Consider the following 25923-nt stretch of genomic DNA (forward strand, 5'->3'; position numbering starts at 1 on the left):
TCTGTGTATGCAGGTGACTATTACTGTGCATAATTATTAGGCAACTTAACAAAAAACAAATATATACCCATTTCAATTATTTATTTTTACCAGTGAAACCAATATAACATCTCAACATTCACAAATATACATTTCTGACATTCAAAAACAAAACAAAAACAAATCAGTGACCAATATAGCCACCTTTATTTGCAAGGACACTCAAAAGCCTGCCATCCATGGATTCTGTCAGTGTTTTGATCTGTTCACCATCAACATTGCGTGCAGCAGCAACCACAGCCTCCCAGACACTGTTCAGAGAGGTGTACTGTTTTCCCTCCTGGTAAATCTCACATTTGATGATGGACCACAGGTTCTCAATGGGGTTCAGATCAGGTGAACAAGGAGGCCATGTCATTAGATTTTCTTCTTTTATACCCTTTCTTGCCAGCCACGCTGTGGAGTACTTGGACGCGTGTGATGGAGCATTGTCCTGCATGAAAATCATGTTTTTCTTGAAGGATGCAGACTTCTTCCTGTACCACTGCTTGAAGAAGGTGTCTTCCAGAAACTGGCAGTAGGACTGGGAGTTGAGCTTGACTCCATCCTCAACCCGAAAAGGCCCCACAAGCTCATCTTTGATGATACCAACCCAAACCAGTACTCCACCTCCACCTTGCTGGCGTCTGAGTCAGACTGGAGCTCTCTGCCCTTTACCAATCCAGCCACGGGCCCATCCATCTGGCCCATCAAGACTCACTCTCATTTCATCAGTCCATAAAACCTTAGAAAAATCAGTCTTGAGATATTTCTTGGCCCAGTCTTGACGTTTCAGCTTGTGTGTCTTGTTCGGTGGCGGTCGTCTTTCAGCCTTTCTTACCTTGGCCATGTCTCTGAGTTTTGCACACCTTGTGCTTTTGGGCACTCCAGTGATGTTGCAGCTCTGAAATATGGCCAAACTGGTGGCAAGTGGCATCTTGGCAGCTGCACGCTTGACTTTTCTCAGTTCATGGGCAGTTATTTTGCGCCTTGGTTTTTCCACACGCTTCTTGCGACCCTGTTGACTATTTTGAATGAAACGCTTGATTGTTCGATGATCACGCTTCAGAAGCTTTGCAATTTTAAGAGTGCTGCATCCCTCTGCAAGATATCTCACTATTTTTGACTTTTCTGAGCCTGTCAAGTCCTTCTTTTGACTCATTTTGCCAAAGGAGAGGAAGTTGCCTAATAATTATGCACACCTGATATAGGGTGTTGATGTCATTAGACCACACCCCTTCTCATTACAGAGATGCACATCACCTAATATGCTTAATTGGTAGTAGGCTTTCGAGCCTATACAGCTTGGAGTAAGACAACATGCATAAATTGGATGATGTGGTCAAAATACTCATTTGCCTAATAATTCTGCACACAGTGTACTATCTCTAAAAGCATTGGAACATACAATAACCTACAAGGGATATGCTTGATTAAAAATACAATCAACATTAAAAACATTAGAAGACCTATACTATGTATATGTACATAATTCATAATAATATGGATACTATACATTTATATTAATTCAATGACACTTCATGACTAGTAAGACATATGGTAGGAAACTTATTTAGACACTAATGTGCCATGATAGGACAAAGATAGAACAAGGAATTTTTTTGTATCCGCTGAGAATACAGTTACCGTCCATTTAATTACTTCATTATAGACACATCCAGATCTGATAGGCTTATTTCTGATACTCCATATATACATCTCATCATTTCATGAGGATTTCAAATAACATTGTCCACAATGAAGGGAGTGGGGTGATAAAAGTCCACAGGGATCAAGGCAAACTCCATTACTTGCCACAGAATGAAGTGATATTGAGTATGGTGTTTAATCCCTTAGGGGCCACAGTGTCCAATGTGTATATCCACCTCGATTCTAGGCGCAGCAATTTATGTGCTCTATCACCCCCCCTTCGCGGGGGGTGGTATGTGATCAATCAGCTTCGTCTTAAGGCTTGATAGATTATGTTTATATCTTGCAAAGTGGCGGGCTATGGGTTGTTCCGAATCCCCTTTGTCAATGGCCTCCCGGATGTGATTAGCCATACGTTCATGGAAGGTGATAGTCGTTTTGCCGACATAATTGTATGTTCCAATGCTTTGAGAGATAATAGTGTATGGTTCTGCCGTGCATGTATTCTCTAACACGTGTTTTAGTTCTGACAGCTGTCAGGAGCAGTGTGTAAGCATCGATATGGAATAAGGAAGTGACGGACACGTGATGATGACGTCACTGGAACGCAATGTGCTCCGTGGAACGCAAACAGTGTTGGAACTCAGTTCAGGGGATTTGTCAATTAGGCGGGTGTGTGCTGGGTTTTAGTAGGTAAGATTATTTGGTGATTGTATCGGCATTTGACAAAGGGACCAATGTGGTCTTCAAACGTTATGCTCTACTTTAAATTTGTATACATTAAATGTGAAGTTTTACTACAAAAGACCACTGAGTGCTTATTTTTGCTACGCTATACATATATATATACATATATATATATATATATATATATATATATATATATATATATATATAGTATATACAGTGGGGCAAAAAAGTATTTAGTCAGCCACCAAATGTGCAAGTTCTCCCACTTAAGAAGATGAGAGGTATACCTCAACTATGAGAGACAAAATGCGGAAACAAATCCAGACAATCACATTGTCTGATTTGGAAATAATTTATTTGCAAATTATGGTAGAAAATAAGTATTTGGTCAATATCAAAAGTTCATCTCAATACTTTGTTATATATCCTATGTTGGCAATGACAGAGGTCAAACGTTTTCTGTAAGTCTTCACAAGGTTGTCACACACTGTTGCTGGTATGTTGGCCCATTCCTGCATGCAGATCTCCTCTAGAGCAGTGATGTTTTGGGGCTGTCGCTGGTCAACACGGACTTTTAACTCCCTCCAAAGGTTTTCTATGGGGTTGAGATCTGGAGACTGGCTAGGCCAGTCAAGGACCTTGAAATGCTTCTTACGAAGCCACTCTTTCATTGCCCGGGTGGTGTGTTTGGGATCATTGTCATGCTGAAAGACCCAGCCACGTTTCATCTTCAATGCCCTTGCTGATGGAAGGAGGTTTGCACTCAAAATCTCACGATACATTAATTCTTTCATGTACACGGATCAGTCGTCCTGTTCCCTTTGAAGAGAAACAGCCTAAAAGCATGATGTTGCCACCCCATGCTACAAGTAGGTATGGTGTTCTTTGGTTGCAACTCAGCATTCTCTCTCCTCCAAACACAATGAGTTGTGTTTCTACCAAACAATTCTACTTTGGTTTCATCTGACCATATGACATTCTCCCAATCCACTTCTGGATCATCCAAATGCTCTCTAGCATACTTCAGACGGGCCCAGAAATGTACTGGCTTAAGCAGGGGGACACATCTGGCACTGCAGGATCTGAGTCCCTGGTGGCGTAGTGTGTTACTGATGGTAGCCTTTGTTACGTAGGTCCCAGCTCTCTGCAGGTCATTCACTAGGTCCCCCCGTGTGGTTCTGGGATGTTTGCTCACCGTTCTTGTGATCATTTTGACCCCACAGGGTGAGATCTTGCGTGGAGCCCCAGATCGAGGGAGATTATCAGTGGTCTTGTATGTCTTCCATTTTCTAATTATTGCTCCCACAGTTGAGTTCTTCACACCAAGCTGCTTGCCTATTGCAGATTCAGTCTTCCCAGCCTGGTGCAGGTCTAAAATTTTGTTTCTGGTGTCCTTCGACAGCTCTTTGGTCTTCACCATAGTGGAGTTTGGAGTGTGACTGTTTGAGGTTGTGGACAGGTGTCTTTTATACTTATAACAAGTTCAAACAGGTGCCATTAATACAGGTAATGAGTGGAGGACAGAGGAGCCTCTTAAAGAAGAAGATACAGGTCTGTGAGAGCCAGAAATCTTGCTTGTTTGTAGGTGACCAAATACTTATTTTCCACCATAATATGCAAATAAATTCTTTCCAAATCAGACAATGTGATTGTCTGGATTTGTTTCCACATTTTGTCTCTCATAGTTGAGGTATACCTATGATGAAAATTACAGGCCTCTCTCATCTTCTTAAGTGGGAGAACTTGCACAATTGGTGGCTGACTAAATACTTTTTTGCCCCACTGTATATATATATATATATATATATATATATATATATATATATATATATGTATATATATATATATATATATATATATATATATATATGTGTGTGTGTGTGTGTGTGTGTGCATATGAGTCATTTGAAGTCAAGTAGATGAAAAAATACAAAATCATATTTTTGTCATATTCATATTTAATAAAGTGTTATACTATGCATTTACTATAAATATTTCACATGCCAAAGTTCTTGACATAGCAGAATATGTTCTAAGTATTTTAAAATAGATATTCCTATATATATATCTGTATATATCTATAGCTATATGTAGTCATAAATATAAATAGGTATAGATATATATTGTACCAAAATACCATCATATATATATAGAAATATGTATTTATGAATAAATAGAACATATTCTGCTATGTGAAGAACATTGAAATGTGAAATATTTTCATGTTGGGTTAGTGCACTTAAGAATATGCAATCAGGTTTACGTGCGAGTAGGATGTTAGGTTTTTTCCCACTTTTTTTACTTCTATGGGAAAATATGTTAATGCAATCCCGATGTTCAAAGTTTTTGCGCCCATCAAGTTAGCACGCGAGTGAAAACTTTTTACTTTCCACTTGTAATACGAGTGCTACCTGACATGCGCAAAAAGCTTACTTCTAGCTGAGTTAGTGAACGGGAGAAGCAGAATACTGCTCCACTTGTAATCTAGCCCTTAATGTGCTCAATAGCCAGCTGAATTTATTGACCACCCAGTTAACATTAAAACAATATGAAGCTTCAGTTTACTATTATTACATTATTTTAGCACAAATTATCCTAAATTGTTGTATGTTAAATATATAAAATATTATATTTTGTAAAGTACCACCTGGCTACTTCATAATATCACCTCGCAGATAGATTTTTCAGTGAAGAACAATGTATATGTTTAAGTAATAGCATGGTTAAAGGGATATGAAACACAAATTTAGCCACCATTCAGCAAGCTCTACCCAGGGTGCTGAACCAAAAATGGTCCTGCTCCTAAGCTTACATGCCTCCTTTTTTAAATAAAGATACCAAGAGAACGAAGAAAGATTGATAATAGCAGTATATTAGAATGTTACTTAAAATTGCATGCTCTATCTGAATCATAAAATAAAAATGTGGGTTTTCATATCCTTTTAAGTAGTTTTAAACAATTTGTATGCTTGAGTGGGCTGTCATTTTTTAGGAGATGTGAAAGATTTGCTTGTCACAAATAGTCAATGAATATGGATTTTATGTTTTTTTATATATAGATATTTATGTCATTTTATGTCCTTGAAATATTGATCCTCTTATAACTGATTTCACTTTCTAAACATAGAAATTGTAAGCTAATGTATCAAGTGTTGTCATACTCTTCTCACATAGAAACAGTAGGCCTTAAATCTAGTGTATATATATATATATATATATATATATATATGTATATATATATATATATATATATATATATTTACATATATTTTGAGACTTTTGTTTGTAAGAGGTGTCCCTTTCTGTAGAAAGACAATCTTAAATACATGTGGATAAAGAACAGGTATGACATGGTATCATGTGTTATTGAGCTTTGGCCAAGCTCAATCGTGTTAAAGCAGCGTTATGTTTGGATCATAACCAACCATACATCCAGGAATATAATAAAAAAAGGATTTATTAAAATATTGTTAAAACATAAGGGCTCGGGGCGGGGCCAACTGCCAACATGGACGGTTGCTGAAGCATGGAGCTCTGATCGATAGCTAATGAAAGAGGCCAACTATTGCTTGACAATCGGTCAATAATCTACACAACTATCTCTCATCAGCTCCTGGATCACTTTGAAATCATTTGGCATCGTGTTAGAGCTGATTATCACTACCTTATCATCAAGAGCTGACAACATACACACAACTATACGGGGCCTTTTTTTGTGTGCATAGAACATGGAGGGATTCTATGACACAATACAGTCCCTACTTAAAAGTTTTGAAACCAAGATGGACATTCACTTTAAGGATCTCCTCATAGCTTGCAGAGGGGCAGAGAGCAAGTGTTCTGACTGGCCTAATGAAGTGACGCTGATCCCTAATGGCGAGGGAGATCGTAACAGGCCTGAGCATGATAGGCCACCTCCAGATCGCTCTGATCTGACAGCGGGGACCTCTCCACACCCAGACACAAAAGAGGTCAGCGACAGTCAACCAGTGGCAGCAGTGGAACGACGACTTACACAAGTGAAACCTAACAACACAGGACCTCTGGCTATTGAATATGTTTATTGGTCTGCTAATCTGAGTTCTGACAAGCCCTTAGCTCCTATGGGCCCGGGAGTTTGGAAGCTCATAATGCTGCTGACATTTGCGAGATATGGTCAGTGTTGTTTTTTCAGGAGTACGCCCTGTTATTATTTCCGTCCGGTGCACAGTACACAGGATGGACTCGTATGGGTGTGGGCTAGATCAGAGAGCTGCGTTTATGCAGAGTTTATGCAGAGAAGGAGCACAAGCTCCTATAATACCGAAGCACTTAGTTTCCAAGATTTGAACTGCTCAGGGTATCACCAATGCCTATTTCTCTTTTATTGGGACGCTTTGTTGTATTTAATGGGAGTTAAACGTTTTACAACTGTTTAGGGTACTTGTGTCTCCTGTTTTACTTTTTACTAATATATGTTTTGAGTGACTTGTGCCTCCTTGTTGCTCAGATCAAAGGTACTAGGATTATGAAGGTGTAAAATGTCCTGGTATGTTTAGGAGATTAATTACAGTTAGTCGCTGTTTATACATATATGTTATTTCAGCTCCTTAGATCTATACAAGCGTATAGTTCTATTTCTAATTCACATTGCTTTAAGTCTGTTTTAAGGATAAGATTCCTACTGCTTTTAGATGTTTTAAAATACCGGAGCAACTTTAAACTCAGACCACAAATATATAATCCAAACATATATATATAATGGGTCTCTTTTATGTTTTAATACATTTAATATTTTCAAGGGCTTGATATGAATATTTTTTTATACCCTATTATTGCTAGTGTGTGCTATCATCTACCATTGGGTTGTATACTTATTAGGCTAATCTTAACACGTGGCCCTTGTATTTCCTAGCTGCATGCAATTTGCTTTTTATTCATACTGGTTAAGGTTTGTTGTTTAAACTACCTTTTTATTGCAGACCCTGCAAGAAGGGAAACATATATTAATGCCTCTATTATGGGCTTAGTTTCAATCTTCAATATGACTGCTTTCCATATTTTTGGTTGACATGTATTTAGCTTATGATATATGAATACATTCACCTTAATCCTCTTTTATTGCTACAGCGTTACTACTTTAACTCACAGTATTAAGCACCTGTTTATCTGACTGGGTTAGTTAAAATACAGGCTTAGCTTGTATAGAATAATAATTATGTCATACCCAGGTATGCTCCTTAGCCTACATTAGTTTTATGTTATGCTGGTTACATATATGAATAAGGCCATAATAGAGTAGTGACAATTCAGTTTTCACAGTTGAAAGCTTATTTTCACCTATTATACTATATACCCAAGTATTCAATAAATATTTTTGCCCTAGTCTACCACCCGATACCACAGTTAACATGTGGCCTGGGCTCTGAAAAATGCTACCCTTCTGATTGCACTACTGTGGATTATATGTGCAATTGGTTTATCTACATGTTTTAGATTCCAATTGTCTGCGTGCTTGACAATTTAGCTAGTTTATGAACAAAGTCATAATTCTATTTCTCATGTTTAATGTTCTGTATGTAAGGGGACTCCTAATCATAAGTGGGACTGTCTATATTATTGTTGATATTTATTAGTGACGCCCTACAGATTGTACAGATGATATCCAAAGTTGCATGTTTTGAATAATGGCATACCCGTTATGTAGTGCTAATCGGTTGCACAAAGAGTCTGCCCTTGCTGAGCTCCTCTCTTCCCTTTTCCCGCCGGTACATGTTATCTGCGGGTCATATCCCTACTCCTTTTTCCCACTTCGCTGATAGCTAGCATCTCCCCAGGAGAGGAGCTCACCCAGAAGTCTTTTATGCCCCATACTTTCTAATTTACCCCTTATTGCATAATCTTATTTTGGTCACAACCAACTTAATCCCCTAATCTTACAACAAACCTTACAGCGATGACAATGCTAAGCCACTTTAAGCCCTGATTCACACTCCCTATCTACCCTGCTCTTACAGAACTTCACTATGGTCAGGACCAACCTACCCTCACAATCTCCTGGCACGTAGGTTATAAGTTTTGATGTTATGACAGTGTTGAGCCATTCTATGCCCTGATAATGTCCCTCTACTAACTTCCCTTCAACAATATAGGTACAATCATATTGACAGAGGAGAAGCTTATCGACAGGGAATACCCTAATCCACTATTTATTAGATGTAATATTCCCTAGACAGTCCTGGGACCCCCCTTCTTGGACATTTCTAAGCTCCCAGCTCATACTTTAAACTTCGCATACTCATATAAGGCTCCGTCCCCCGTCTCCCCCCCCTTTTTTCCCTATATGTATAGCGGTGCTTACCCGCTGAATATCCCCCCCCCTGTATATCTCAGCCCAAAAGTGGCTGATGCATAAACTAACTCTCCACAGCTTGACTTCCCTAACTTTGATATTCTATTGATTATTTTCTATAGTACTGTGGAGATAATTCATTAAGCGTATAACATGAAATGAAGTTATATTTCACCTCGCCCAAACTTATTGTCTATTTTAAGGTCACGATTTGATATGTAATTGTATTGTTGCATGTATATCTTGATTTTCTCTTTCTAATAATGTTAATTTATAGAAAATGTATTATTTACACTGGTGTAATTTTGGCCTCAGGGCGAAGCTTGTTTGTTAATCTATACGTTAAACTTCAATAAAAAAATTATTTAAAAAAAAATTAAAAAAAAAAAAAAAAATATTGTTAAAACAATAAAACATTCCCTCTATGGTAGATCTGCGATCTTTACATTATGGAGCAATGTTCAAAATTTCTTCTGTTAAGGGATGTAACAAGTCCCAATATTACAATACCTGATAGTCACTTCACAGTTCTTCGGGAAATAATGTTAATCTGATGCATGTTTTGCCATAACAAAAATATTTTTAAAGGATATCCATTTTCTAGTTCCAGGTATTTATTTACCAAAGTTCCTTCGTATTGGTTACTATAATTCAATGGATTGGCGCCTATACTGCTATGCATTTAAAATACTTACTACCAGATTTCACATAATTTCCGGGGTTCCTGTTTAGACTATGGCATCACTTCTGATCAGGCTACCATATTTGTTGTAGCCCATACACAGCATCCATATTTTTAGTTTTGTATCAAATTAAAAAGACATGATACCCAAATGTTGAAGCACTTGAAAGTGATGCAGCATAGAAAATATCACATGAACATCTCTATAAAAAAAGGAAAATATTTTTCCGCAAAACTTCCTCAGTAGCCACATCCCATTGTAAAGGAACTTTAAGCAGCCAATCAGAATGCTAGTCCCAGGACTTACAAGGGAGTGTGCATCTGGCATGCGCAGACACAGTCATATTATTTCCCTCCTCAGTTTAAGGAAGTTTACTATGAAATCTCACAAGATTTCAGTGAAATCTCATGAGATCACAGTAAAGCTAAGCATGACCTCAGCACTGCTGATGCTGATTTGCTATTGCTTTTTTTCTCTTCAACCTGATGCTGGACAGTAGCTGAAGGATAATAGTTCACTGAGCACTTACTATTGGGAGCTGAGGAAATTTTGATGTGATATTTTCTTGTCATCATTTTACAGTTATGCTGCATCACTTTCAAGTGATTTAGCATATGGGTATTATGTCCATTTAACAATGTTGAGGATTTTATCTGGATTGGCTGCTTTATATGCAACACGTGTCTGTGAAAATACAATCTATAGGGCCGATTTATTAAGAGTCGGACGGACATGATCTGCTGTAGCGATCATGTTAGAATATATAACAATACTGACACCATTTTGTCTCTACTCATTCTGTTTTAAACTCCATTTTATAATTTCATAATGTGTTTTATTATGCTGTGAGAACATATGCTGACATTAGATTTTAGTTTCAGATGCAACAATTGTATCTCAAGAATGGCCTTGCTATGTCCTGGCAATGCACCCGGATATACCGTTATCTAAAACTGTTTGTTTCTAAGTATAACTCCTTTTTTTTAGTATATATTTTTTAATGAAGTTCTTTGTTCTAAGAATACTGTGTGAAATGGTGTGATTATGATTATGTCATTGTTTAATCCCATATACTGTAACCATTGTCTATAAAAGTATGTTATGCCTTATAATAAACAGAACAGTGATTGGACTTTACTTGCTGGCTGTCTAAATGCTGTTCACCGAGATATCTCGTCAAGTAACCCATTCAGTTCTAGGTGAAGGTGAAGAATACTGCTAAGTGTCAAGTGATATCCCCGGCTATAAGATAACGCCTAACAGATCATGTCCACCCAACATCTCTGGCATACGCTGTCGGCATTTAAAATTGCACAAGCAGAGTTCTGCTGAACTACTTGTGCAATGCCGCCTGGAGATTCGCGGGTGTCAATCAATGTGATCGTATGTCTTAAGACCGCTGCTTCTTAACTCCTGTTTACAGCGAGCATGAAGGCTCGCACGGAAACAGATGTATCTGGCTCCATCCGGGCCATGATAAATCGTCCCCTTAGTGTAGCAAATAAAAATCTTTATTACAAGTTGAAAGTAAAAGTGTTGCGCACAAGCGAAATCAGATGCGCACTAACTTCAGGACCTTGAATATTGTGACCATGCTTACTTTTTGTCTCCATAGTAGATTTCAATTGAGAGCGTAGAAGAAAAAAACACATATCGCTCACGTGATAACCTGACAGGAGTTATTAATATTTCACATTTTAGTCTTCACATACAGAACAATGTTATTTTTATTTTAAATACTTTCTCTCTATCTATCTATCTATCTATCTATCATATATATATATATATATATATATATATATATATATATATATATATATATATATATATATATATATATATGTATATATATATATATATATATGTATATATATATATATATATATATATATATATATAATTTTCACCCTTGCAATCTCCACCTCCTGTTTCTCACCCTCCTACCCTTCTAGAATGTAAGTTCCTACGGGAATAGGGCCCTCAGTTCCTCCTGTATTTGTTTGATAACTTTTGTCCTGCCTCTTAAAAATATTGTATCATCTTTGTACTTTTATCTTTTGTACCCATTGTCAGCGCTGCGGAATTTGTTGACACTTTATAAATAAAGTATAATTATAATACCTATATATCCATTTCTGTAGATATATAGGTATAAATATATATTTTATATTAATTATAAAATATTAAAATATATATATATATATATATATTAATACAACACACAGAGAAAACCCAGCACTCACTTGTAAGCTCTCAGCTAAGATTTAAAAGCAAAACTGGAAAGGTTAGTCACCGCATCTGGCCAAATGGGACAAGCTCAGGTACCACGTCAAGGTCCTCTCCAATACCTGAGACCCTAAAACAGCCACACAATGCAAGCTTTCAAATCCAAACAAACTGAAAACAAAAAAAAGGGTGCACAGGAATATGTAATCACCCTAGACATATACAAAACACGGAAGGGAACTGCACTCTCATACCGGACCGGGTACACATCCTATGACCCTGCAACATGCCCAGCCCTGGGTGCCACTGGCACTCACAGGAAGCTGTGCTGTCCCCAGAGCCACAAGCAGTTAACCCCAGACAGGTCTGGGTGCAAGAACCATAGGGAAAATTACAAAACAAATTAATACAACACACAGAGAAAACCCAGCACTCACTTGCAAGCTCTCAGCTAAGATTTAAAAGCAAAACTGGAAAGGTTAGTCACCGCATCTGGCCAAATGGGACAAGCTCAGGTACCACGTCAAGGTCCTCTCCAATACCTGAGACCCTAAAAAAGCCACACAATGCAAGCTTGTGTACCCGGTCCGGTATGAGAGTGCAGTTCCCTTCCGTGTTTTGTATATGTCTAGGGTGATTACATATTCCTGTGCACCCTTTTTTTGTTTTCAGTTTGTTTGGATTTGAAAGCTTGCATTGTGTGGCTGTTTTAGGGTCTCAGGTATTGGAGAGGACCTTGACGTGGTACCTGAGCTTGTCCCATTTGGCCAGATGCGGTGACTAACCTTTCCAGTTTTGCTTTTAAATCTTAGCTGAGAGCTTGCAAGTGAGTGCTGGGTTTTCTCTGTGTGTTGTATTAATTTGTTTTGTAATTTTCCCTATGGTTCTTGCACCCAGACCTGTCTGGGGTTAACTGCTTGTGGCTCTGGGGACAGCACAGCTTCCTGTGAGTGCCAATGGCACCCAGGGCTGGGCATGTTGCAGGGTCATAGGATGTGTACCCGGTCCGGTATGAGAGTGCAGTTCCCTTCCGTGTTTTGTATATGTCTAGGCTGATTACATATTCCTGTGCACCCTTTTTTTGTTTTCAGTTTGTTTGGATTTGAAAGCTTGCATTGTGTGGCTGTTTTAGGGTCTCAGGTATTGGAGAGGACCTTGACGTGGTACCTGAGCTTGTCCCATTTGGCCAGATGCGGTGACTAACCTTTCCAGTTTTGCTTTTAAATCTTAGCTGAGAGCTTGCAAGTGAGTGCTGGGTTTTCTCTGTGTGTTGTATTAATTTGTGTTGTAATTTTCCCTATGGTTCTTGCACCCAGACCTGTCTGGGGTTAACTGCTTGTGGCTCTGGGGACAGCACAGCTTCCTGTGAGTGCCAGTGGCACCCAGGGCTGGGCATGTTGCAGGGTCATAGGATGTGTACCCGGTCCGGTATGAGAGTGCAGTTCCCTTCCGTGTTTTGTATATGTCTAGGGTGATTACATATTCCTGTGCACCCTTTTTTGTTTTCAGTTTGTTTGGATTTGAAAGCTTGCATTGTGTGGCTGTTTTAGGGTCTCAGGTATTGGAGAGGACCTTGACGTGGTACCTGAGCTTGTCCCATTTGGCCAGATGCGGTGACTAACCTTTCCAGTTTTGCTTTTAAATCTTAGCTGAGAGCTTGCAAGTGAGTGCTGGGTTTTCTCTGTGTGTTGTATTAATTTGTTTTGTAATTTTCCCTATGGTTCTTGCACCCAGACCTGTCTGGGGTTAACTGCTTGTGGCTCTGGGGACAGCACAGCTTCCTGTGAGTGCCAGTGGCACCCAGGGCTGGGCATGTTGCAGGGTCATAGGATGTGTACCCGGTCCGGTATGAGAGTGCAGTTCCCTTCCGTGTTTTGTATATGTCTAGGGTGATTACATATTCCTGTGCACCCTTTTTTTGTTTTCAGTTTGTTTGGATTTGAAAGCTTGCATTGTGTGGCTGTTTTAGGGTCTCAGGTATTGGAGAGGACCTTGATGTGGTACCTGAGCTTGTCCCATTTGGCCAGATGCGGTGACTAACCTTTCCAGTTTTGCTTTTAAATCTTAGCTGAGAGCTTGCAAGTGAGTGCTGGGTTTTCTCTGTGTGTTGTAATAATTTGTTTTGTAATTTTCCCTATGGTTCTTGCACCCAGACCTGTCTGGGGTTAACTGCTTGTGGCTCTGGGGACAGCACAGCTTCCTGTGAGTGCCAATGGCACCCAGGGCTGGGCATGTTGCAGGGTCATAGGATGTGTACCCGGTCCGGTATGAGAGTGCAGTTCCCTTCCGTGTTTTGTATATGTCTAGGGTGATTACATATTCCTGTGCACCCTTTTTTTGTTTTCAGTTTGTTTGGATTTGAAAGCTTGCATTGTGTGGCTGTTTTAGGGTCTCGGGTATTGGAGAGGACCTTGACGTGGTACCTGAGCTTGTCCCATTTGGCCAGATGCGGTGACTAACCTTTCCAGTTTTGCTTTTAAATCTTAGCTGAGAGCTTGCAAGTGAGTGCTGGGTTTTCTCTGTGTGTTGTATTAATTTGTTTTGTAATTTTCCCTATGGTTCTTGCACCCAGACCTGTCTGGGGTTAACTGCTTGTGGCTCTGGGGACAGCACAGCTTCCTGTGAGTGCCAGTGGCACCCAGGGCTGGGCATGTTGCAGGGTCATAGGATGTGTACCCGGTCCGGTATGAGAGTGCAGTTCCCTTCCGTGTTTTGTATATATATATATATATATATATATATTTAGATATACTGTATATATATATATATATATATATATATCTTATGGATTATTTCAAATTATTTAGTACATCTATAATTATTAATAATAATTTTTTATTTTTTTTAATATTTTAATAATACACCTTTAGATATCTATTTTTTTATGTGTGCTAACAAGTTTTCCCTCTAAGACCAGATTTTGTGAGCAGCCCAGCAGTGAAACAGTTAATTAGTGAACCACACTGTGCAGTTAGCAAACACTACACAATGCAGACAGCAAGTTATGGTTATCTTATTAACTAGTTCACTGCTGAGCTCCTCACAAAATCTGACCATAGAGGGAACACTGGTGCTAACCCAACACTGCGTTAGACCTAAAGCATTAAACCCAATGCTTGTTACGCATATTTTACATTATAATTTACTTCACATATAAAAATATATATATATATATATTATTAAAGGGATGTAAAACCCAAAATTTGTCTTTCATAATTTAGAGCATGCAATTTTAAACAAATTTCTACTTCTATTATCAATTTTCTTTGTTCTTTTGGTATCTTTTGTTGAAAAGCAGGGACATATTGTCAGGGTTTAGGATCTGTCCTGAAGAAGACCCAAAAGCTTGAATGAGTTAATGATAAACTCTAGCACACTGAATATAATCCAGGACATGACCCCCAGAGACAACTGTGAAGAATTTACGGCTATATTACGAGTTTTGCAATATGGTGAAAAAGCAGTGTTATCAAGTTATAACGCTGCATTTTCACTACCGCTGCTATTACGATTCTTGCAGGTTCAGGGGCACCACACACTTTTTTGGCCATAACGCAAATCAACTAACGCAAATTGCGTAAAATCTTTTTTCAATGGGATTTTCATAGCGCCAATATTACAAGCTTTTCCTGGGAGGCCAAAAAGTGAGCGGTACAGCCTATACCGTCAAGATTCGTAACGCATTCTAAAGTCAGTAGTTATGAGTTTTACGCTACAAAGCTGTAACATAAAACTCATAACTAAAGTGCTAAAAAGTAAACTAACACCCATGAACTACCTATTAACCCCTAAACCGAGGCCCTCCCGCTACGCAAACACTAAAATAAAATTATTAACCCCTAATCTGCCGCTCCCGACATCGCCACCACTATAATAAACATATTTACGCCTAAACCGCCGTACTCCATCGCAAACACTAGTTAAATAGTATTAACCCCTAATCTGCCATCCCTAACATCGCCGCCACCTACCTACATTTATTAACCCCTAATCTGCCACCCCCAACGTCGCTGCCACTATACTAAAGTTATTAACCCCTAACCCTGTCTAACCCTAACACCCCCTAACTTAAATATAATTAACTTAAATCTAAATCAAACCTACTATTAATAACTAAATAATACCTATTTAAAACTAAATACTGTCAGGGTGCCAGGAATCAGACTGAGACGAGAAGTGCAAAAATAATCACACCTTTTATTAATAGCAAAAAATAATAAAAAGTCCACAAGTCAAATAACAAGCCAGGAGTCAAAACCAGAGCTGGTAGTAAGACGAGCCGAGTCAGGAGCCAAAGCGAATAGTCAGACGAGCCGGAATCAGGAACAAGGAAAACAGCAGAGTCAGGAACAAGCCAGGGATCAGGAACCAGGAAGGACGTCAGGCAGCCAGGTAATACAAAGGAGCTCTCACAAACAGGTCTGAGACAACACAAAGGCAAAGCATACTGAACAGAGGCCCTTTAAATAATAAGTGATGACATCACAATTCTGAGACTGCATCCTGTCTCACACGGATGATGCACACCAGTCTGGACATAAAAGGAAATGCAGGAAATGAGCAGCATCCCCCACAATGCACCAAGTCAGCAAGAGAGGTGAGTAAAATGGCTGCAAGCAGCACATGGCAAACAAAAGAGGGAAAAAAAACTCTGACAAATACTTACCTATAAAATAAACCCTAAGCTAGCTACAATATAACTAATAGTTACATGGTAGCTAGCTTAGGGTTTATTTTAATTTTACAGGCAAGTTTGTATTTATTTTAACTAGGTAGAATAGTTACTAAATAGTTATTAACTATTTAATAACTACCTAGCTAAAATAAATAAAAATTTACCTGTAAAATAAAACCTAACCTGAGTTACACTAACACCTAACCTTACACTACAATTAAATAAATTACCTAAATTAAATACAATTAACTAAATTAAATACAATTACCTAAATTACAAAAAAACAACAACTCTAAATTACACAAAATAAAAAACAAATTGCAAGATATTTAAACTAATTACACCTAATCTAATAGCCCTATCAAAATAAAAAAGCCCCCCAAAATAAAAAAAAAACCTAGTCTAAACTAAACTACCAATAGCCCTTAAAAGGGCCTTTTGCGGGGCATTGCCCCAAAGAAATCAGCTCTTTTACCTGTAAAAAAAAAACAGAATTTATGCTTACCTGATAAATTACTTTCTCCAACGGTGTCCGGTCCACGGCGTCATCCATTACTTGTGGGATATTCTCCTCCCCTACAGGGAAAGGCAAGGAGAGCACACAGCAAGAGCTGTCCATATAGCTCCCCCTCTGGCTCCGCCCCCCAGTCATTCGACCGACGGTTAGGAGAAAAAGGAGAAACTATAGGGTGCCGTGGTGACTGTAGTGTATAAAGAAAAAGATTTTTTTTTCAAACCTGATTAAAAAACCAGGGCGGGCCGTGGACCGGACACACCGTTGGAGAAAGTAATTTATCAGGTAAGCATAAATTCTGTTTTCTCCAACATTGGTGTGTCCGGTCCACGGCGTCATCCATTACTTGTGGGAACCAATACCAAAGCTTTAGGACACGGATGAAGGGAGGGAGCAAATCCGGTTACCTAAACAGAAGGCACCACGGCTTGCAAAACCTTTCTCCCAAAAACAGCCTCCGAAGAAGCAAAAATATCAAATTTGTAAAATTTGGCAAAAGTGTGCAGAGAAGACCAAGTCGCTGCCTTACATATCTGATTAACAGAAGCCTCGTTCTTGAAGGCCCATGTGGAAGCCACAGCCCTAGTGGAGTGAGCTGTGATTCGTTCAGGAGGCTGCCGTCCGGCAGTCTCATAAGCCAATCGGATAATGCTTTTCAGCCAGAAAGAAAGAGAGGTAGCAATAGCTTTTTGTCCTCTCCTCTTACCAGAGTAAACGACAAACAAGGATGAGGTTTGTCTAAAATTCTTTGTTGCTTTTAAATAGAACTTTAAAGCACGGACTTCAACTATTTCCTGGTTAATATTCTTGTTGGAAACAACTTTTGGAAGAAAACCAGGCTTGGTACGCAAAATAACCTTATCTGAATGGAACACCAGATAGGGTGGATCACACTGCAAAGCAGATAATTCAGAAACTCTTCTAGCAGAAGAAATAGCAACCAAAAACAGAACTTTCCAAGATAGCAACTTGATCTATGGAATGTAAGGGTTCAAACGGAACCCCCTGAAGAACTGAAAGAACTAAATTTAGACTCCAAGGAGGAGTCAAGGGTCTGTAAACAGGTTTGATTCTGACCAAAGCCTGTACAAAAGCTTGTACCTCTGGCACAGCTGCCAGTCGTTTGTATAACAAGACAGATAAAGCAGAAATCTGTCCTTTTAGAGAACTCGCTGACAATCCCTTATCCAAACCTTCTTGGAGAAAGGAGAGGATCTTAGGAATTTTTAATCTTACTCCAGGAGAATTCATTGGATTCACACCAACAGATATATCTTTTCCATATTTTATGGTAAATCTTTCTAGACACAGGTTTTCTGGCTTGGACCAGAGTATCTATCACTGAATCTGAAAACCCACGCTTGGATAAAATCAAACGTTCAATTTCCAAGCAGTCAGCTGCAGAGAAATTAGATTTGGATGTTCGAATGGACCTTGTACTAGAAGATCCTGTCTCAAAGGTAGCTTCCATGGTGTAGCCGATGACATATTCACCAGGTCTGCATACCAAGTCCTGCGCGGCCACGCAGGAGCTATCAGAATCACAGAGGCCTTCTCCTGTTTGATCCTGGCTACAAGCCTGGGAAGGAGAGGGAACGGTGGAAACGCATAAGCTAGGTTGAACGACCAAGGCGCCACTAATGCATCCACTAGAGTGGCCTTGGGATCCCTGGATCTGGACCCGTAGCAAGGAACCTTGAAGTTCTGACGAGACGCCTTCAGATCCATGTCTGGAATGCCCCATAATTGAGTCAACTGGGCAAACACCTCCGGGTGGAGTTCCCACTCCCCCGGATAGAAAATCTGACGACTCAGATAATCCGCCTCCCAGTTGTCTACTCCTGGGATGTGGATTGCAGATAGGTGGCAGGAGTGATCCTCCGCCCATTTGATGATCTTGGATACCTCTCTCATCGCCAAGGAACTCCTTGTTCCTCCCTGATGGTTGATGTAAGCTACAGTCGTCATGTTATCTGACTGGAATCTTATGTATCCGGCCTTCGCTAGATGAGGCCAAGCCGGAGAGCATTGAATATCGCTCTCAGTTCCAGGATGTTGATCGGGAGAAGAGACTCTTCCCGAGACCATAAACCCTGAGTTTTCAGGGAATCCCAGACCGCGCCCCAGCCTGATAGACTGGCGTCGGTCGTGACAATGACCCCCTTTGGTCTGCAGAAACTCATTCCCTGAGACAGGTGATCCTGTCTACTGGAGCATGCACAGTTGTAATGGTCTTAGATTAATTCGAGCAAAAGGAACTATGTCCATTGCTGCAACCATCAACCCTACTACTTCCATGCACTGAGCTATGGAAGGCTGCAGAATAGAGAGAAGAACTTGACAAGCGTTTAGAAGCTTTGACTTTCTGACTTCTGTCAGGAAGATCTTTATTTCAAAAGAATCTATTATTGTTCCCAAAAAGGGAACTCTTGTCGACGGAGACAGGGAACTCTTTTCTACGTTCACCTTCCACCCGTGAGATCTGAGAAAGGCTAGAACAATGTCTGTATGAGCCTTTGCCTTGGAAAGAGACAACGCTTGAATTAGAATGTCGTCCAGATAAGGTGCCACTGCAATGCCCCTTGGTCTTAGAACCGCTAGAAGGGACCCGAGCACCTTTGTTAAAATTCTGGGAGCAGTGGCTAGTCCGAATGGGAGAGCCACAAACTGATAATGTTTGTCCAGAAAGGCAAACCTTAGGAACTGATGATGATCTTTGTGGATAGGAATATGTAGATACGCATCCTTTAAATCCACGGTAGTCATATATTGACCCTCCTGGATTGTAGGTAAAATTGTTCGAATGGTTTCCATTTTGAACGATGGAACTCTGAGAAATTTGTTTAGAATTTTTAAATCCAGAATTGGTCTGAAAGTTCCCTCTTCTTTGGGAACTACAAACAGATTTGAGTAAAAACCCCTAACCTTGTTCCACAGTTGGAACTGGGTGTATCACTCCCATCTTTAACAGGTCTTCTACACAATGTAAGAATGCCTGTCTACTTATTTGGTTTGAAGATAAGTGAGAAATGTGGAACCTTCCCCTTGGGGGTAGTTCCTTGAATTCTAGAAGATAACCCTGAGAGACTATTTCTAGTGTCCAGGGATCCTGAACATCTCTTGCCCAAGCCTGAGCAAAGAGAGAGAGTCTGTCCCCTACTAGATCCGGTCCCGGATCGGGGGCTACCCCTTCATGCTGTCTTGGTAGCAGCAGCAGGCTTCTTGGCCTGTTTACCCTTATTCCAGCCTTGCATTGGTTTCCAAGCTGGTTTAGTCTAGGAAGCGTTACCCTCTTGTCTAGAGGCTGCAGAGTTAGAAGCCGGTCCGTTCCTGAATTTGCGAAAGGAACGAAAATTGGACTTATTCTTAGCCTTGAAAGGCCTATCCTGTGGGAGGGCATGGCCCTTTCCCCCAGTGATGTCTGAAATAATTTCTTTCAATTCTGGCCCAAAAAGGGTCTTACCTTTGAAAGGGATATTCAGCAATTTTGTCTTGGAAGATACATCCGCCGACCAAGACTTTAGCCAGAGCGCTCTGCGCGCCACAATTGCAAACCTTGAATTTTTCGCCGCTAATCTCGCCAACTGCAAAGCGGCGTCTAAAATAAAGGAATTAGCTAACTTAAGTGCGTGAATTCTGTCCATGACTTCGTCATACGGGATCTCCCTACTGAGCGACTTTTCCAGTTCCTCGAACCAGAACCACGCCGCTGTAGTGACAGGAATAATGCACAAAATAGGTTGAAGGAGGTAACCTTGCTGTACAAAAATCTTTTGAAGCAAACCCTCCAATTTTTTATCCATAGGATCTTTGAAAGCACAATTGTCCTCAATGGGAATGGTCGTGCGTTTGGCTAGTGTAGAAACCGCCCCCTCGACCTTAGGGACTGTTTGCCATATGTCCTTCCTGGGGTCGACCATAGGGAACAATTTCTTAAATATAGGAGGAGGGACAAAAGGTATGCCTGGCTTCTCCCACTCCTTATTCACTATGTCCGCCACCCGTTTATATCGGAAAGGCATCAGGGTGCACCGGGACCTCTAGGAACTTGTCCATCTTGCACAAGTTTTCTGGGATGACCAGATTGTCACAATCATCCAGAGTAGATAGCACCTCCTTAAGTAATGCGCGGAGATGCTCTGATGTAAATTTAAATGTCACAACATCAGGTTCTGCCTGCTGAGAAATTCTTCCTGTATCAGAAATTTCTCCATCTGAGAAACCCTCCCTCACTGCCACTTCAGACTGGTGTGAGGGTATGACAGAAAAATTATCATCAGCGCCCTCCTGCTCTACAGTGTTTAAAACAGAGCAATCGCGCTTTCTCTGAAATGCTGGCATTTTGGATAAAATATTAGCTATAGAGTTATCCATTACTGCCGTCAATTGTTGCATAGTAACAAGCATTGGCGCGCTAGAAGTACTAGGGGTCACCTGCGCGGGCATAACTGGTATAGACACAGAAGGAGAAGATGTAGAACTATCTCTACTTCCTTCCTCTGAGGAATCATGCTGGGCAACCTTACTATTTGTGACAATACTGTCCTTACTGTGTTTGGACGCTATGGCACAATTATCACATATATTTGAAGGGGGAACCACATTGGTTTCCATACATACAGAACATGATCTATCAGAAGGTACAGACATGTTAAACAGGCTTAAACTGGTTAATAAAGTACAAAAACCGTTTTAAAACAAAACCGTTACTGTCTCTTTAAATGTTAAACAGGGCACACTTTATTACTGAATATGTGAAAAACTATGAAGAAATTATCCAATCTTTACCAAATTTTCACCACAGTGTCTTAATGCATTCAAAGTATTGCACCCCAATTTTCAAGCTGTTAACCCTTAAAATGTGGAAACCGGAGCCGTTTGCAATTTTAACCCCACTACAGTCCCAGCCACAGCCTTTGTTGTGACTTCAACTATCCCAGGGGGGTATTTCAAGCCTTCTAGGAACTTTTTCAGTGGACACCAGACCCTCTCACATGCATCTGCATGCACTGTACTTAAAAGAAACTGTGCAATAATGGCGCGAAAATGAGGCTCTGCCTAATACAGTGAAAGGCCCTTCCTGACTGGGAAGGTGTCTAAACTAGTGCCTGGCAATAAAAACGTTCCCCAAACAATAAAAGTGTGAAAATTAATTCAAACTTTCCAAATATAACTTAAATAAACAATCGATTTAGCCCTTAAGAGTGTCCACCAGTTAATAGCCCATAATAAGCCCTTTATTCTTTCTAAGTCTAAGAAAATGGCTTACCGATCCCCATGAGGGAAAAATGACAGCCTTCCAGCATTACACAGTCTTGTTAGAAAATGGCTAGTCATACCTTGAGCAGAAAAGTCTGCAAACTGTTCCCCCCAACTGAAGTTCTCTCATCTCAACAGTCCTGCGTGGGAACAGCAACTGATTTTAGTTACTGCTGCTAAAATCATACTCCTCTTTTAAACAGAACTCTTCATCTCTTTCTGTTTCAGAGTAAATAGTACATACCAGCACTATTTTAAAATAACAAACTCTTGATAGAAGAAATAAAAAACTACAACTAACACCACAAACTCCTCACCATCCCCGTGGAGATGCTACTTGTTCATAGCGGCAAGGAGAATGACTGGGGGGCGGAGACAGAGGGGGGGGGGGGGGCTATATGGACAGCTCTTGCTGTGTACTCTCCTTGCCTTTCCCTGTAGGGGAGGAGAATATCCCACAAGTAATGGATGACGCCGTGGACCGGACACACCAATGTTGGAGAAAATACAAACACCCCCAACAGTAAAACCCACCACCCACACAACCAACCCCCCAAATAAAACCCTAACTAAAAAAACCTAAGCTCCCCATTGCCATGAAAAGGGCATTTGGATGGGCATTGCCCTTAAAAGGGCTTTTAGCTCTATTGCTGCCCAAACCCTAACCTAAAAATAAAACCCACCCAATAAACCCTTAAAAAACCTAACACTTACCCCAGAAGATCCACTTACAGTTTTGAAGAGCCGACATCCATCCTCAACGAAGCTGGGAGAAGTCCTCAGCGAAGCGGCAAGAAGTCCTCAACGAATCCGGGAGAAGTCTTCATCCAAGCCGGCAGAAGTCTTAATCCAGATGGCATCTTCTATCTTCATCCATCCGGCGCAGAGCGGCTCCATCTTCAAGACATCCGGCGCAGAGCATCCTCTTCTTACGACGACTCCCGACGAATGAAGGTTCCTTTAAGTGACGTCATCCAAGATGGCGTCCCTTAGATTCCTATTGGCTGATAGAATTCAGCAGAGCGGCTCCATCTTCAAGACATCCGGCGCAGAGCATCCTCTTCTTACGACGACTCCCGACGAATGAAGGTTCCTTTAAGTGACGTCATCCAAGATGGCGTCCCTTAGATTCCTATTGGCTGATAGAATTCGATCAGCCAATCGGAATTAAGGTTGAAAAAATCCTATTGGCTGATGCAATCAGCCAATAGGATTGAGCTTCATCGTCGGTTAGTCGTCGGAAGAAGAGGATGCTCCGTGCCGGATGTCTGGAAGATAAACCCGCGCCGGATGTATGAAGATAGAAAATGCCGTCTGGATGAAGAATTCTGCCTGTCTGGAGGACCACTTCTCCCGGCTTGGATGAAGACTTCTCCCGGCTTCGGTGAGGACTTCTTGCCGCTTCGCTGAGGACTTCTCCCGGCTTCGTTGAGGATGGATGTCGGCTCTTTAAAACTGTAAGTAGATCTTCAGGGGTTAGTGTTAGGTTTTTTTAAGGGTTTATTGGGTGGGTTTTATTTTTAGGTTAGGGCTTTGGGCGGCAATAGAGCTAAATGCCCTTTTAAGGGCAATGCCCATCCAAATGCCCTTTTCAGGGCAATGGGGAGCTTAGGTTTTTTTAGTTAGGGCTTTATTTGGGGGGTTGGTTGTGTGGGTGGTGGGTTTTACTGTTGGGGGGGTTGTTTGTATTTTTTTTTACAGGTAAAAGAGCTGATTTATTTGGGACAATGCCCTGCAAAAGGCCCTTTTAAGGGCTATTGGTAGTTTAGTTTTGGCTAGGGTTATTTATTTATTTTGGGGGGGCTTTTTTATTTTGATAGGACTATTAGATTAGGTGTAATTAGTTTAAATATCTTGTAATTTGTTTTTTATTTTGTGTAATTTAGTGGGGTTTTTTGTAATTTAGGTATTTATATTTAATTTAGTTAATTGTATTTAATTTAGGTAATTTATTTAATTGTAGTGTAGTGTTAGGTATTATTGTAACTTAGGTTAGGTTTTATTTTACAATAATATATAGTAATTTTGTATTTATTTTATTATTTATTTATAATTTGCGGTACGGCCAAAAAAGTGTGCGGGACAGCTGACTCGTAATAGTGGCGGTAGTGAAAACACAAAACTCGTAATCTAGCTGAATATATTATAGTGCACTATTTTCTTCATGTGTGAATTTGTGTCTAACTCTTTTTAATAATTGTCGGGGTTTTTTTTGCATTCTGTCAGTTTTTTTTTATCCTCCTGCACTGGTGACTCACTATATAGATGTTGTATGTTTCTTTCTGTACGTCCGTCTGCAACCTCTCTCTTTTTTTGTAGAGTTTCCTGCCCCTTCCAGCATATTCTATGTCTTTCTCCTTTGCCCCCTACTGCCACCTGCCATTACCTGTACTACTTCCCTTCAGACTTCCTTCACTGTAAGTCATATTTTTATTTTCTCACCAACTTGTCACCTGCTCTTCCGCTTTATCATTCTTGCCTGCATTGCTTCATATCTAAAATAGAGGCTGAGCATTGTGTTTTATATAGAACAATGATGTTGCATGTCTATACTTTTATTGAAGTTTATGAGCTGTGAAGTTGATGTAGGGATGTGATGTAATGTGAAAAGGGTGTTTGTTGGTCATTTAAAATATTTTTTTGTGTATTGCTTCCGTTGTTTGGGGATCAACATCCAAAGGAGCCCTTAACCCTTAAAGATTGCCTACAACAGACACACACAGTACATCTCATGTGGTAAGGGAATTACCTATTTTCTAATGAAGAGTCGTATACTCCTTTATGTAGCTGGTGATTTCCTATAGAAATAGCAATCACCTGTTTACTTGATTACTTTTATCAAGCTCTGAATTTTAAAGGAACCCTAATACCCTAAAAAAAAGCACTACAGTGCCAGTGAACCCTGTTTTGAAAGAGGGGGGCATATGTCCTGACGGTCACCATGACAACAGTAATAACCTGAGAGACCTCATTTGAAAGAAGCAATCTTCATATGTCAATGAGTGGCCCTGTGTCTGTTTCTCTGCTAGCTTATTGTCATAACCTCTCAGCATTGGTTCTATTTTGGCGGTTATGGAGATTTTTAAAAGACCTTTATTACCCCTTCTCCATAGAAATATATCATAAGACCTCTCATTTGAAAGTGTGCCCACTGTTTAAATAAAGGGTTTCCATATAACTGTCCATAGAACTATCAAGTGATTATCATAGCAGTAATGATTAACTGACAGCATCTTCTAGCCTCATTTTGTTAAAAATTAGGTAGTGTAAAAATATATGACATTTTGTGAATTACTGTATAGGATGATTTATGGTGCAACAATTTTTTTAAAATATTTTTGCTATGCTGAGTAAGTTGGATAGAGGTAGGAGCATGCATACATTGTTACAAAGGGTTAAACCACCCCCCTGGGAAATCAGAATTGTGAGTAAATTAAAAATTAATCTAAAATGTTATGGTTTTCTACATTAAATGTATATAAAACCCAAACATTTTCTTTCATAATTCATACATAGCATATGATTTTAAACAACTTTCAAATTTACTTCTGTTATCTAATTTGTTTTGTGTTCTTGGTATCCTTTGTTGAAAAGCACACCTAGTTAGACTCAGGAGCTGAGAGCTAGCTGCTGATTAGTGGCTGCACTTATAAACCTCTTCAGAGGCGTAACTAGAAACCACAGGGCCCAGGTGCAAGAATCTAAGAAGCCCCCCTACCCACCCCCCAAAAAAGGTGAATTTGATACATATCTTTTTTTTTTTTTTACATTTAGCTCAGAAAAAAAAAATGTGAATCAGATTATGTCTGCAAAAGGAGGTACCCTGTGCCCACAGTCTGTGAGATGGTCTGACCCCCTATTACTGTATATAATGACA

This window comes from Bombina bombina, chromosome 4 (assembly GCF_027579735.1).
Source record: "Bombina bombina isolate aBomBom1 chromosome 4, aBomBom1.pri, whole genome shotgun sequence".
In the NCBI taxonomy this organism is placed as follows: Eukaryota; Metazoa; Chordata; class Amphibia; order Anura; family Bombinatoridae; genus Bombina; species Bombina bombina.